The following is a 12,781-nucleotide window of genomic DNA, read 5'->3' on the forward strand; positions in this document are numbered from 1 at the left end:
AGCCAGCGAGCAGGGTTCGGAGAGCTAAGATTCTGCTGCACGGCTGATCGCGAAGCTGTAGGCGACAGCGTAGCTCGCAAGTAGAAACCAAAGCGCACATGTTCCTGTACAAAAAACACACACACACACACACACACACACACACACACACACACACACGCAGAAGATACCCGTACGCAGTTCTACTTCAAAGTTGTCCACGTGCTCTTGCTGTGCGATTTAAGGGATTTAATCGTTTACTGCAGAAATGTGCCACAAATTTCGAGTATGAGCGTCGCGAACTTAGCCAGCGACGACTACGGAAGCCACCACTGTGAGTGACGCTGTGCCGCGTCGGTGGAATGCGTCCATATGTCATTTTTTTCTGGCAGAAAGCTTGCGTTCTGGCGAAGCAGAGTCGTAGTATACATACTATGAGCCTGTTTCGCAGGCGACACAGGTTATACCTGGTGCGTCCAGACCAACAGCCGCGGCGGCCGGATTTTTATAGGGCTGGATTGCGAAACCGCATGCGAATCAGGTTTCCGGATGCAGGTTAAAGAATCGTGCAGGTCGCCGAAATAAACCCTGTGTCTTCAACTACGACTTCTCTCGTAAACCTTGTTTCGATTTGGTAAACTACACCGAATCAGTAATGTTGGCAATAGACAAATGACTGATATTAATACCAAATGTCGAATCTGTAAAGTTGGCTACAAAAGTTTACGGACTGCGCGAGCACGTGTGAAACTGTCTTGTCGCGTCACCTATCACCGGCTTTGTATATCAGCAATAGGACGGAAACGTGTCTTCTTTTTCTTAGCCAGCGTGTAAATTTTGGTAGCGCCGCGGGACGCTTTTCTTTTTTACTTCCTCGTTCTCACCTAAAGCGCCCAGCCCAGCAGCACTCACTGCTATTAGTGGCATGCGGCTGATATCAGTGCCTAATACGTCGCCGTCGAGACATAAACGTGTCGTTGCGGCATCCGATGAGAACTTCATATCCGAAAGAGGAAAGTCGAAGCTCGTACCGAGCAGGAAAGTTGACACGCGGTGAACAATATAGGACGCATCTCCAGCCTAGCTTAGCTCTCCATGGCTGCTTACGCACCCGAAGGCCGTACGGCACGCGCTCGCGTGGTCCGTAAACTTTCGCTGTCGACTGCTCGAAGTCACGTTATCCCTGTCGCCCTTCCCTGCCGGCGTTACCTTCTCCCCAACGCATTCCACCCTCGCAGATACGCTGACAGTATGACACCGCTTCCCTCGCGTATTGGAAGCTTTCACGTGACCACCCGGACCCAGCTTATCACCGTGACGGTGTACTATGCATGGCGACGACGATGAAGTCAGTTCAAGCCATCTATACTGTACGACTTCGTGCTTCTCGTCTGCCTGTCGTGTTCCGTGCTCATGCGCACCGTTGGTGCCGTGTGTCTACGATCTCTTTATTTCGCCCTCTCTCGAAAGTGCAGAATAAAGGAACGTTCACACTATGGCGAGATAACGCGCTGACTTTGGTCCGCGCGCTGATCGAGACAGCGGCTCTTCGACGCGAGATTGAGGGGTCCGCGTTCTGATAGGGGTGGAATGCAAAAAAGAAAAAAAAAAAGCTATCGTATGCGATGCTTTGGGCTTGCGCTAAAGAGCCCCAGGTGGTCGAAATTAATCGAAAGCCTACTTTTTCAAGGACCGCTAGTCGATTTGCGCCGCTCCACTACGCAATTTAAGCTTAATTCGTGCACGCGCGATAACCGACGCAGTAGCACAGTGACTTCCTCGTTGCGCTGCCTAGCACGAAGTCGCGTGTTCAACGCCATGTTGCCTCATAATCAGATTAGGGTTTTGGCACCGTAATGTCGCAGAACTTAATTTGTGTTTTTAGCGGATGGGAAGCCGCGGGGAAGAACCGCGACAGGATTGTTGCAGTTGCTGAGACCAGGAAGCTTAGTGATGGGCACCTCGATAGAATATGTCGAAGCTACGGTATACTGTATCGCCGTTCGAGATTCACGTTTGCGCATGCACGTCTTTCTCTACTTCGAGCCTCGCCTGTTTTGGTCGCTTCGGTAGAAAATGCCTACAATATCCAGGCTGATGGCGTCGGTCGCATTCGTAGTCCCCATGACGCACGAGCATTATTTTTTTCTTTTGCCTATAGCATTAAGAAAGACGAGGCTTCCGGCACCGTGCGCCCATTTCAAAAGAGTGATGTAGCCATTTTTCTTGAGGCCCTTAAGTGCTTTTATGGGTCGCCTTTCTGCCTGCCTAACGCGCGCTCCATGGTGAGCGTTCTCGCGGACGAAGGGCGCGGTCTTAATTGAGGTTGCTTCGCGTCCGCGTGCTTTACTGCGAATCGATGTCCTCGGCATAATGACGCTTTGAATGGATGTCGCACTGAAGCTTGATGGGTTCTGGAGCGTAACCGATGAGACGTGAACATCGCTTCGAAGCTAGACACGTAACTAGTGCAAGCTCATTCTGCAGCTTGCTGCTTTCGTATAGTGGCTTGCCTCGTGAAACACATAAGGTGCCATTTACGCTACAAGAAGAAAAAAAAGTCACGCAGGAACTTCTCGGGCTGTTGTCAAAGTATTGACAATGTGCCACTTGCTCATCTACACCCAGCCCGGTGTTATTATCAATGTTATGGAACTTGATCCGACCAGTATAAACTTTTATCTGCCCTCATCAGTCGTTAGCGACCTTATCGAACATTCGCTTATCATGTTCGACAGCGAACATGATAACGCCGGTTTAAGGTAGAGTTAATTACGGCACTCGAACTCGCGATCATTGGTGTTAATTAAAGTGAAGTTAATTAGTCACAGTTAATATTCAGTTAATTAAGCACTCTAACCCTCGACCTTTGGTGGGAGTCGCGCCCACGACCTTTGGTGTTCAGATGAATTAAACCTAATTTAGCGAAGCTGCTGCAAAACCACCGCTACATTTGCTGAGGGGGGTATGCAATGCTTTATTGATGGTTCGGGTGCTTGTTTTGAGCTTGTTCTTTATTGAAACGTATGCTGTTCTGTGTGTTGTATGGATGATTTCAATGAATGTCTGCACTGTTGGCTTCACCTTGCTGAGCGCTTGTAGCTTCTGCCTTACGTGGGTATGAGCTATTCATAGCCTTACGTGACGGACAAATTTCTCGTTGGGCAAGCATAGAAATGCCTACGCATTAAAAAAAAAAAAGTGGCGAGTGCCAAAACTGACATTATGCCTAGAAATGCGAGACGATATGGCTATTAAGAAGAAAACCTTGAAACTAAATAGGCTGATTCCCGGGACGGTACAGCAGGTGCATTTATTGATATCTAAGCAATTACAATTTTGTCTCCCAATGGAAAAAAACACAACAACATGGGTATAGGTTTGGATACAACATACCGCACGTGTCAAACTTCGTTCACGAAATTACCGGGCCGATGACTAAACTAGAGAGAGGAACTTTATGCCTGCTTAATGGTTGGTAGAGAGGTGGTCGCAGTACAGAAAAAGAATATTTCATTGATAGCTTAATCAACCTCTTAATCTGGCGAATTTCCCGGCAGTATATGCGCAGCCAAGATACTATTTCTGCGGGAGAATATTCCAGCCACTCGCCCTTTCACAACACTCAAAGCAATTGAGCCAAACGCCAGCAAACCTTGCGATGTTGACAAGACAGACGCCGTATGTGTGCTAAACAACCCAGCAAGGGCTGTTGTGGCTTGCGCCGGCGCTGCTGTGAGATATTGAATAAGTTTATTCGTGGCCTTCTTTTATTGTGCTTTAAGCAGCAGCCACTGTGAATATTCAATTAAGCTGCATAATTAAGTTATTCATAAATAAGGATTCCGCGATTGCAAAACGCCCCCTCATACCTTAACGTAATGCTGGGCAAGCCACGTAAAGCGTAAAAACAAAGGACGCGTGGAGACACCACCTTAAAGTTTCTGCACCGGATCGCTGCAGCGTCATTGGTTATACATAGTTGCCTACTGCAGGGTTTTAAACGTTTCTCACTAATGAAGGACAGCGTGGAATTGCATTCTAAGCGAATCACACGGTCAAAGCAAGTACTGAGAAAAGGTCATTGCTCTAGAAGACGCGGTCAAAGATTGGGAGGTATAGGTACAAGACACACACAACGCTTCGTGCGTGCTTCTAACCCCCCTTCCCTTTGTCTGCGTCGTTTAATGTAAGAACCATGTCGCAATACGTAACCAACTTTCCCAAATCACCACTTTGACTGGAGTTCTCAGGCCTTTTTTCTTTGCTCTCAAGAAAGCAAAATGCGAGAAAGTACGTTCTTATCCGTGACGTCATTCTTGCTCACAGGCGCTGACGTTCCGGCGCGAAAATAATTACCAAAAAGAGTAGCTATCGTTTTCTGTGCTACAGTAGAACCTCGTCGATACGTTTACAATTAGCTGCGGCGCGACATGGTGACAGCGAACAGAGACGAAACGAACACACTGAGCTCCGACTCTTAACTGAATTTTATTGAGATTCAACACTATGCGTGTTCACTTCGCCTCTGTCCGTTGTCATTCTGGCGCGCCATTGTTAATTACGAGTCAGCATCAACTAACCCGACTTTCAGTTCTTCTGATGCGTTCCGGTTTGTTACTTTTTCTGCGATCTTGCCGTCCGAAGCACTGGTCCCTTTTTAGTCTCCCCGGGGTCATGTGTGCCACCTTCTTGTTTGCTACGTTCCGCGGTTATTACGTCCTAAAACTGCCGACGTTGTGTCGTCTGTTAGCGACGCCTATACATTGACCACATTGACCGTACGCAGTGAAAACGGTCACTTCGCCGAAGGTGCCGAGCAGCGCCGGAGGATCATCATCGCCTTGTCCGCAAGGATCAATACTATCTCCTTTCCGCTTCAACATCGCACTTAGAAAACTTGCATTACAACTGGAAAACATCCCAAAACTCGGATGTGCCTTCTATGCCGACGATATCACCCTTTGGGCAACCAAGGGTTCATGCGACGACAGAGAAAACACATTATTGACAGTTATCGGAGACATCGAGTCATATCTAACGGCAGCAGGAATGAGATGTTCCCCACACAAGTCGGAGTGCCTTCAAATCCGGCCAAAGCAAGCTAAGAAACGTCGAGCACCGCCAATACATCCCGAGATTGCAGGGCAAGCGATAAAGCAAGTCCCGACAACACGCTTACTGAGTGAGTTGACTCAACTGAACTCAACACGCTTATTAGGTGTGCACATCCAGGATAACAAAAGCATAAAGGTAGCCTGAAATAAATTAAATCACATAATAAGAAGCATCGCATGACTCATCGCAAGAGTAGCGCGTAGCAAAGATGGCTTCACAGAGGACGAAACCATAACACTGGTACAAGCCATCGTCATCAGTCATGTCACGTACGCACGCCCGTATCAAGTCAAGCGCAAAAGCGATACCGAGAGCATGAACATTCTTATAAGAAGGGCGTACGAAACGGCCTTACAAGCACAAAGAAAATACTAGCGCCAGGCTTGTACAACACATCTGAGGAGCTAGCACGCGCCACGCTCATAGCGCAGAGGGAACGCCTCAACAAGACACAAAAGGGAAGGCACCTTCTTCAAAGGCTAGGGTACCTTCTTCAAAGGCTCACGCCTCAGTACTGTGAAGAAGAAACAAAACTTCTGCCTAACCAAATTAGAGATAACATTGTAGTAGACTTAATCCCCAAGGACATGCACCCCACTCACAATCAAGAGAGGAGAGCAGTGTGTGTCTGTATGTTGCACATACGCTGTTTCGGAGAACCAAGTACATACTACACGCACTCTAGATCGTATTCCTCGTCGCAACGTCACGAGACGAAACGCACAGTCGCCGTCGTCAATCAGGGCAACCTGGTAACCTCTGCCTCCATCCGCGCCACATACAGCGTAGCAGCAGCGATCACTCTCGCACTTCGCAACGCCGAGAGCAAGTGAAGATCTGCACGCGTCCTTAAGGACTCGCAAGCGGCGTGTCGCTCATACATAAGTGGAACACTCCCTATACAAGTCATTCGAATCATGGGCCGCTCACTAGAGTGGACCCATGGTATCGTCTGGTGCCCCGGGCACGAAGGCCTGCAGGGCAACGAAGAGGCGGACTGCGCAACTCGAGGTCTCACTAGACGATTGGCAGACCACACTATCCTTCAGCCCCCGACAGACCAAGTAGCAACGCACGAGTTATTGACCCCAATTCAACAAATACTGCAGGACCAACGTATCGCAAGAAGACACTATGCTCCCCGCACAAAACTCTCAATAAACTCAAGGGTAGGGATTAGCACCGACTGGAAACACACATACCCACACTTGTCCCGCTTACACTCCATCTCCCCAGGCAGATATACGTCCCGGACATGTCCCTGATGTAGCAAACACAGCGACCAACACACTGACCGTCCGGATGAGGCAATGTCGTCACAGCACACACACTCACTACGTGGTCCTGGGAAGCAAGACTCTCCGAACTGGACCTGCGAAGCCATCTGGCGACCCTCGACCAGGTCCGGTGAGCCGCGACTGCCAGGGGAGGCCTGTCAGAGCAAACCATCCAGGAATAAACAGCGCGTACATTTCTCTATTAATAAAGTTTTACCGCCAGTACCACCATCGCCTTGTCCAGGTCATCGCCGGTAGCCATCTTAACAAAGCTCGCGAGGTCGAGAGGTTCGAGGAGGTGGACGGAGGCTCACAGGGTTGCCCCACACCCACGTTCCAGAGCTTTCAGAGTCTTTCGCGACTTTCGATACTTTGCGCGGTTACTTCGATATACATGGGTAAAGTGGGTGTTCGAAACTCGTTGGTTACTATTGCAGGTTCGACTCAATTGCCACGTGGAAATCAATCTTCATCGAGTGGATTTATGGCTACTACCCTCGCTAGAATTGTTTATTAATAAATACAACCGTCAGGCAGCGGTGATAATTTTTATTGAGCTGGTTTTCAATCATTCGTTGATTCCCCATTCAACTTCCAGTAAGGTTTTGTTATAGAGTAGTCTTTTGTCTTCTCATTAGTGCAGCCGCAAGCGTTATCGGATGTTGCGTTTGCGCGGATAATGGGCTTCTTTTCCAGGGGTACCCTGAATAACTTTATCTGTGGGGTTCTAATCGTCAATTTTACTCCTCTAAATGAAAATAAAGGTTTAAGGGAAGTCGAGTATAAACTACTCTATTGTTTCTATCCTCCGGATACCTGTAAACACATAAGGAAAGCAATCGCTTTCTAAGGTGGTTCTTTACCTACTGGTATGTCACGGGCATCCTAGTGTCCTGTTACCAGTCCCCACATAAAATGTTTCCTGGTTGGTTTAATGAGGTACTAATTTGGGCTTACCTTATAAGTGTGCCTTGCCGTCTCGTTAGCTTCGCGTCTGTAGACGGCAACAGCATTTCGTGCTCCTGTTGCGATCCGAGGTTTAGTGGTTCTGCCTCTACGAGCGGCTGCTCATAGTCGGTAAAGAAGGACGTCCTGCAGTAAGGCTTCTCGGGCGTACTGATTTGTGCTTTCATTACCCTGCTGTCCCTCGTGCCCTGATTATCATACTACTTCCGTAGGGTTCTTTCAGGTGTTTACGGTGTAGCAGAACTCCTTGGGGCTCTGACCTCTCTGACAGTTCCTCCGGATTTCCCTAGAAACTATAAACATTAGGCATTTTAGTTCATTCGAAGGTGTCATATATATGGCTGTGACGATGACTGATGAACAGCGCACTGGGGCTCTGTTCTTTGAAACAAAACTGCAGAAAGCTTGTCTTTGTGCGAGCAGGTAGAATAAAGTTATCTTGACGCGTCCACCCGCTTCAAATAAATTGGAAGTGTTCGCGAGTTTTCGTAGGAAGACCGGGCAGCTTTGTCAGCGAAGATGTTGCCGACGACGCTACAGTGGTCTAGATGCCATTGAAAGATGACGTCGTGTCTTTTTCTAGAACATGATCGTCCACTCTTCTTATGTCAGATACCATCCGCTAGAATGTTCTGCGATGTAACAAACCATAACAAATGATCTCATAACAAAATAAGAAAGTCTTGCTTAGGAAAAGTATTTCCGTTACTTCCTGTTCCTAGTTTTGGCGTTCTGGTGTCCGTGTCTGTTTTCTCGGCCCTGCGAACCGCTAGCAAAAACGTCGGAACTACTTGGCGGAGTAATACAAGAGCAGAACCTCTGAACGTGTGAGCGCGTGCCGGATTATTTTCACTCCACACTATTATCAGGGTCCTTCAACACTTTGGTGGTTATATCTCTGTTCTGCGGTGACTTAAAAGAACTACAGATTATTCACCGAGTTTTTACTTGGAGAAAATTAGGAGCATGTTAAGGGTAATTCCAGCACTAATTATTACGTGCGGGTGTAGAGTAGAGGCTATAAATCATAAACGATCCTTTTCTACCTTAAGAGATATAGGTGTTATACATGAAGCGCTTCCTAACATTTGCCACTGTCGTTATAGAATCAAAGGTGCCTGAAGTTGTATATATGTAAGCAATGGCCACCCTGTTACGTGAAAAGCACTTTAAACGTATTTAATACGTAGGTTGACAAAGAACCTCGAATCCACAATTGGCTACAATTCGTAAATTGCAATATGTACCCTAAAGAAATCAATTAAGCAGTCAATTTTTGTTAATTAATTGAATTTGTGTTTCAATATCCCGCGTTTGTAATGTCCGCCGCTTTGAGAAATCTAGTTCAACGACAAAAATTACGCTATCTGCAGGAGGCGATCTTTAAGATATCCGTAAAACTTAAAAAGAAAATGATCACTCTGAATACAAGGACCGACTTCAAAGGGCCACTGTCGTGTACGAAATATTACGACATCCTTCTAAACGTGGCACATTCGGTCGAAATTAACGAAGTTCTTCTTCCGTGCAGTTCTCCATTTCTCCTATTTCTCCGCCGCCTCGGCTGACGCTTGCGGATTGCGTTCGTCATTCGCTGCGCATCCCGTCGCGATGCGCCGTTTCATCCGACGCTGTGCGGCTTGCACGGAATGCCGAAGAAAGGGAGAATTACCGGCGGGAAGTGCGTGCGCTGAACGCCCGTCAATCGCAGACCGGCATTTTGTTTATTGTTTATTTCCGTGCTTGCCAGCGGGTGTAAAGCCTTGATGACCACTCACTTGTACTTACGTACAAAAACGTGGCGGGCATGCATATATATATATATATATATATATATATATATATATATATATATATATATATATATATATATATATATATACCACAACCTTCGCGAAATGCGAAGGTTGTGGGTTCGGTACCCACCTGCGGCAAGTTGTTTTTTCACCCACTTTAATTTCAATTAAATTAGCGTTTCTTTATTTCATTTATTAAGCACAAGTGATTTCCCCTATGTTGTCCTTGGCATCAGTGTTTGTTGGCTTCTCATGATGTGACTATATATATATATATATATATATATATATATATATATATATATATATATATATATATATATATATATATATATATATATATATATATATATATATATATATATATTTGCTAAAGTAGCATGCTAAGGTAGATATATAGATCTACTTTAGCATGCGGTATAGGCGGAAATGCTGTTCTGTAATCATATTTTATTGCATCACGTTCTTCTATTCGCTAGTCAAGGCTTTACACACAATGGCAAGCTCTGAAATAAACAATAAACGAAATGCCGGCCTGCGACTGACGTGCGTTCACCGCACACATTTCCGAAACACACGCACACGCACAAGCACACACACATGCACACGCACACCCGCACACACACACACAGTCCCAGGTATCTTTAGCCAGAGTTTAGAAATACGCGAATGCCACGTAGCTCAACAAAACCAAGGTAACGTTGCTTTCTATTGCTTAATACGTGCTACATAAAAGTGTTTTTCCAAGCGTGAGAGAAGCCCACAAATGCACGCAAAATTACCGCGCGATTGGCCGCTCGAGGCACTTTGCGTGTATTCGCGGGCTTCTTTCACGCTGGGAAAACACACTTTTATGTAGCACGTAGTGGGCAACGGAAAGCTGTATCGGGAGTTTTTCATGTCGCTCCACAAGCTTCTGATCGACGCTTTTCATCTAAATATGATATTTGAGCAGTTGATTAATTTATTAAGGCTAATATCTAGTCAGACGGAATAAAGATATGGTTTAAGTATCTACAAGCGACGGCAAACAAAATTACCTTTGTTCTGTCCAGCTACGCGGTACCTGCATATTTTTTAACGTTGGCTTAAGTCAGCTGGAACACCCTGTACCATGTGCAACTGACAGTGGCCTGCTAACTTCGCTCCTCGAAAAGGCAAGACGAGTGTCGAGTGAGCTCCAGAACAACACTTTGCAATGTGGTGAACGCGGTTTACGTCGTGGAACTTCAAAGGGATGCGACGTGATGCTAACGTATCTCTCTCGCCTTTGCCCCTAAATCGCCACTGATCTTTGTTGAGTGGTTGCGCATCACCGACGTCCTGGCATGCGGCTGCTTCGGATCTCCTACGCAGGCGGAGTTGCTAAGATTTCATATGCCGACCACGGCCTCGCCACGCGAGAACCATCGTGGCGCTCTCATTATCGGCTCTGATTCGCGTCGAAGCCGTTGTGCGAAGCGCTCGGCCTCGCCTTTTCCTGCCAGGCCCCGCTCTCGTCTCGCTCCTCACTTCACGGCATACCTGCCCTACGGTGTCTCCTCGTGCCATGCCTGCTGTGCCGCTTTCTCAGCAGCGCTATGTTCTCGCCGGATACCTCTGCCTGGTAGACGGCGCCTGTAGTATGACGTCTATGACGTGTTTCCGGCTTCCAAGTGGTTTCCGGCGCATGCAGGCAGCAAAAGCGCTGCCTTCGAGATTTGTTTCTCTTATCCAGAGATAGCTGTAGCTGGGGCATGGATTTGGACATCGTCCACTGGGTATGCTTCCTCGCTAACGCAAAACTCCTCAGGATCCCAAATCGGAATGGAAAGGAAGCGTTTGAGCTAGAAGCCGGTACAGGCGCCACTGGTCACAGCGGGCTTTCAAACTTTACCCACGCAGTGCATGCCGAAATTGACTGTCCACTTAGTGGACTCTTACATGTTCCCCTACTGCTGAGCTGTAGAGGAACCTCAGTATTTATAGAGGGACCCCTGTCGCTTCGTGACGTCATGTGGAGTGCGGACCAGATTTCTGTGTTATGTGAATGCCGCGTAAGAAACAATGTATTGCAAAAAGAAAGAACATGTAATAGCGGTAGAAGAGAAAGTTTATGCAGTTTATGTATTCCTATACTTATGGTCTGTGCACTCGTCTGTGAAACTAAACTCCGATGTGTTTTTGGACAATACGAAGCCCATGTGTTTACATTCCAAATATATACATGTTCGCCTTTGGTGGGTCCCTGCACTCATGTATAGAGCATTCTGTTATTGCTGACTGACTGTTTTTGTGATTCTTTAGTGCTGCATTTCGTCACAGATATGGAGAGGATATTTTTTCTTTGCCAAGCGATGAGGAGAAGCCGTTGCCACCTAAAGGTGTCCATCTCTCCTACTACAACATCAAGTTAATAAAAAACAAAAGAAAGTGGGGCACCCACAGTCAACGCAACGGATCCGACAAAAAAAGATATGGTCAAAATAAGATGCGGGAGACCGAGAAAGTTCTGCGTACGCATGCTTGATAACCCTGCTGTACTAACGGCATCGGCGCGTAATTGCGGACACCGTCAAAGATAACGTCCCCGCCCATCCCAAAGATGTGGAAGATTTCATGGGCGGGAGAGCAGTAGCTGCGGTGGAGGGGAGCACCTTTTCTGTGCCCGCAGCGAGCCCCAGTAAGTGGGCGCCAGCTTCGCGCTGTTGTCTGTATCCGAAGAGGAGATGAGCGAGTTATTCTTCAACATCTGTCGTCGCGATATGCGTTTGGAAATATAAACCCGCGCTGAAACTGTAGGGGCCCCCCGTTTACATATAGAGGGTGACGGGTTTTCAGAAGAACTTCTTGCGTCTGGGTAAAGGGTGGTATGTGATAGTTCACGCGTTGTCCGCTGGCACGACGAATTCGGACTGCGCGAGATCGTGCGCTGTGACGGCGAGCCGGTAAGCCTCGTCTTTTCTCTCGATTCCTCGATGCCTTCAGCCACTGAAAGCGCGGTCTGACACCTCTCGCAGTGAGAGATATGCGCGATCCTCTTGTGGATATCGCACCAAAGAGAGGGCCGTCTTCCCAGCTCCAGCGGTTGCGAACCATCTGTGAGTGAAACTGGTATAGCGTAGAACCGCATATGGAAATCACGAGTTTGTGAATTCAATGGTGGCGAAGTGCCCCGGGCACGCTGTTAGCTAGGTTAGAAGTATGAAGATCGGTGCTGAGGAGCGCCGCATGGCGTGTCAAGGGATCGCTCGAGTGAGACAACTCCTGCGTTCTAAGCGTTTGTAATCATGCATGCGACGCTCGATCGGCGCACCTTTAGGGAATGTTCCGGTTCATACTCGTGATATTAGGTTGCACGAGGTATTCGTTTTTATCCGAGGTAGCACAACAAGCTTTTAACGCGATAGCGTTAAGGAGCTCGTGTCGCAGAAAAGCCGGTGTCGTCGGCGTCGGTGTCGGTGTCGGCGTCGGCGTCCGCGGCGTTGGCCGTGAGCGATAAATCACGGCAGGCACTTCATAAATAAAAAGCAACTTCCAAGATGGGCTGGGTGGGAATCGAACCAGGGTCTCCGGAGTGTGAGGCGGAGACGTTACCACTGAGCCACGAGTTCGATGTTTCAAAGCGGTACAAAAGCGCCTCTAGTGAACGCGGTGTTGCCTTAG

The sequence above is a fragment of the Dermacentor variabilis genome, chromosome 10 (genome assembly GCF_050947875.1).
Source record: "Dermacentor variabilis isolate Ectoservices chromosome 10, ASM5094787v1, whole genome shotgun sequence".
In the NCBI taxonomy this organism is placed as follows: Eukaryota; Metazoa; Arthropoda; class Arachnida; order Ixodida; family Ixodidae; genus Dermacentor; species Dermacentor variabilis.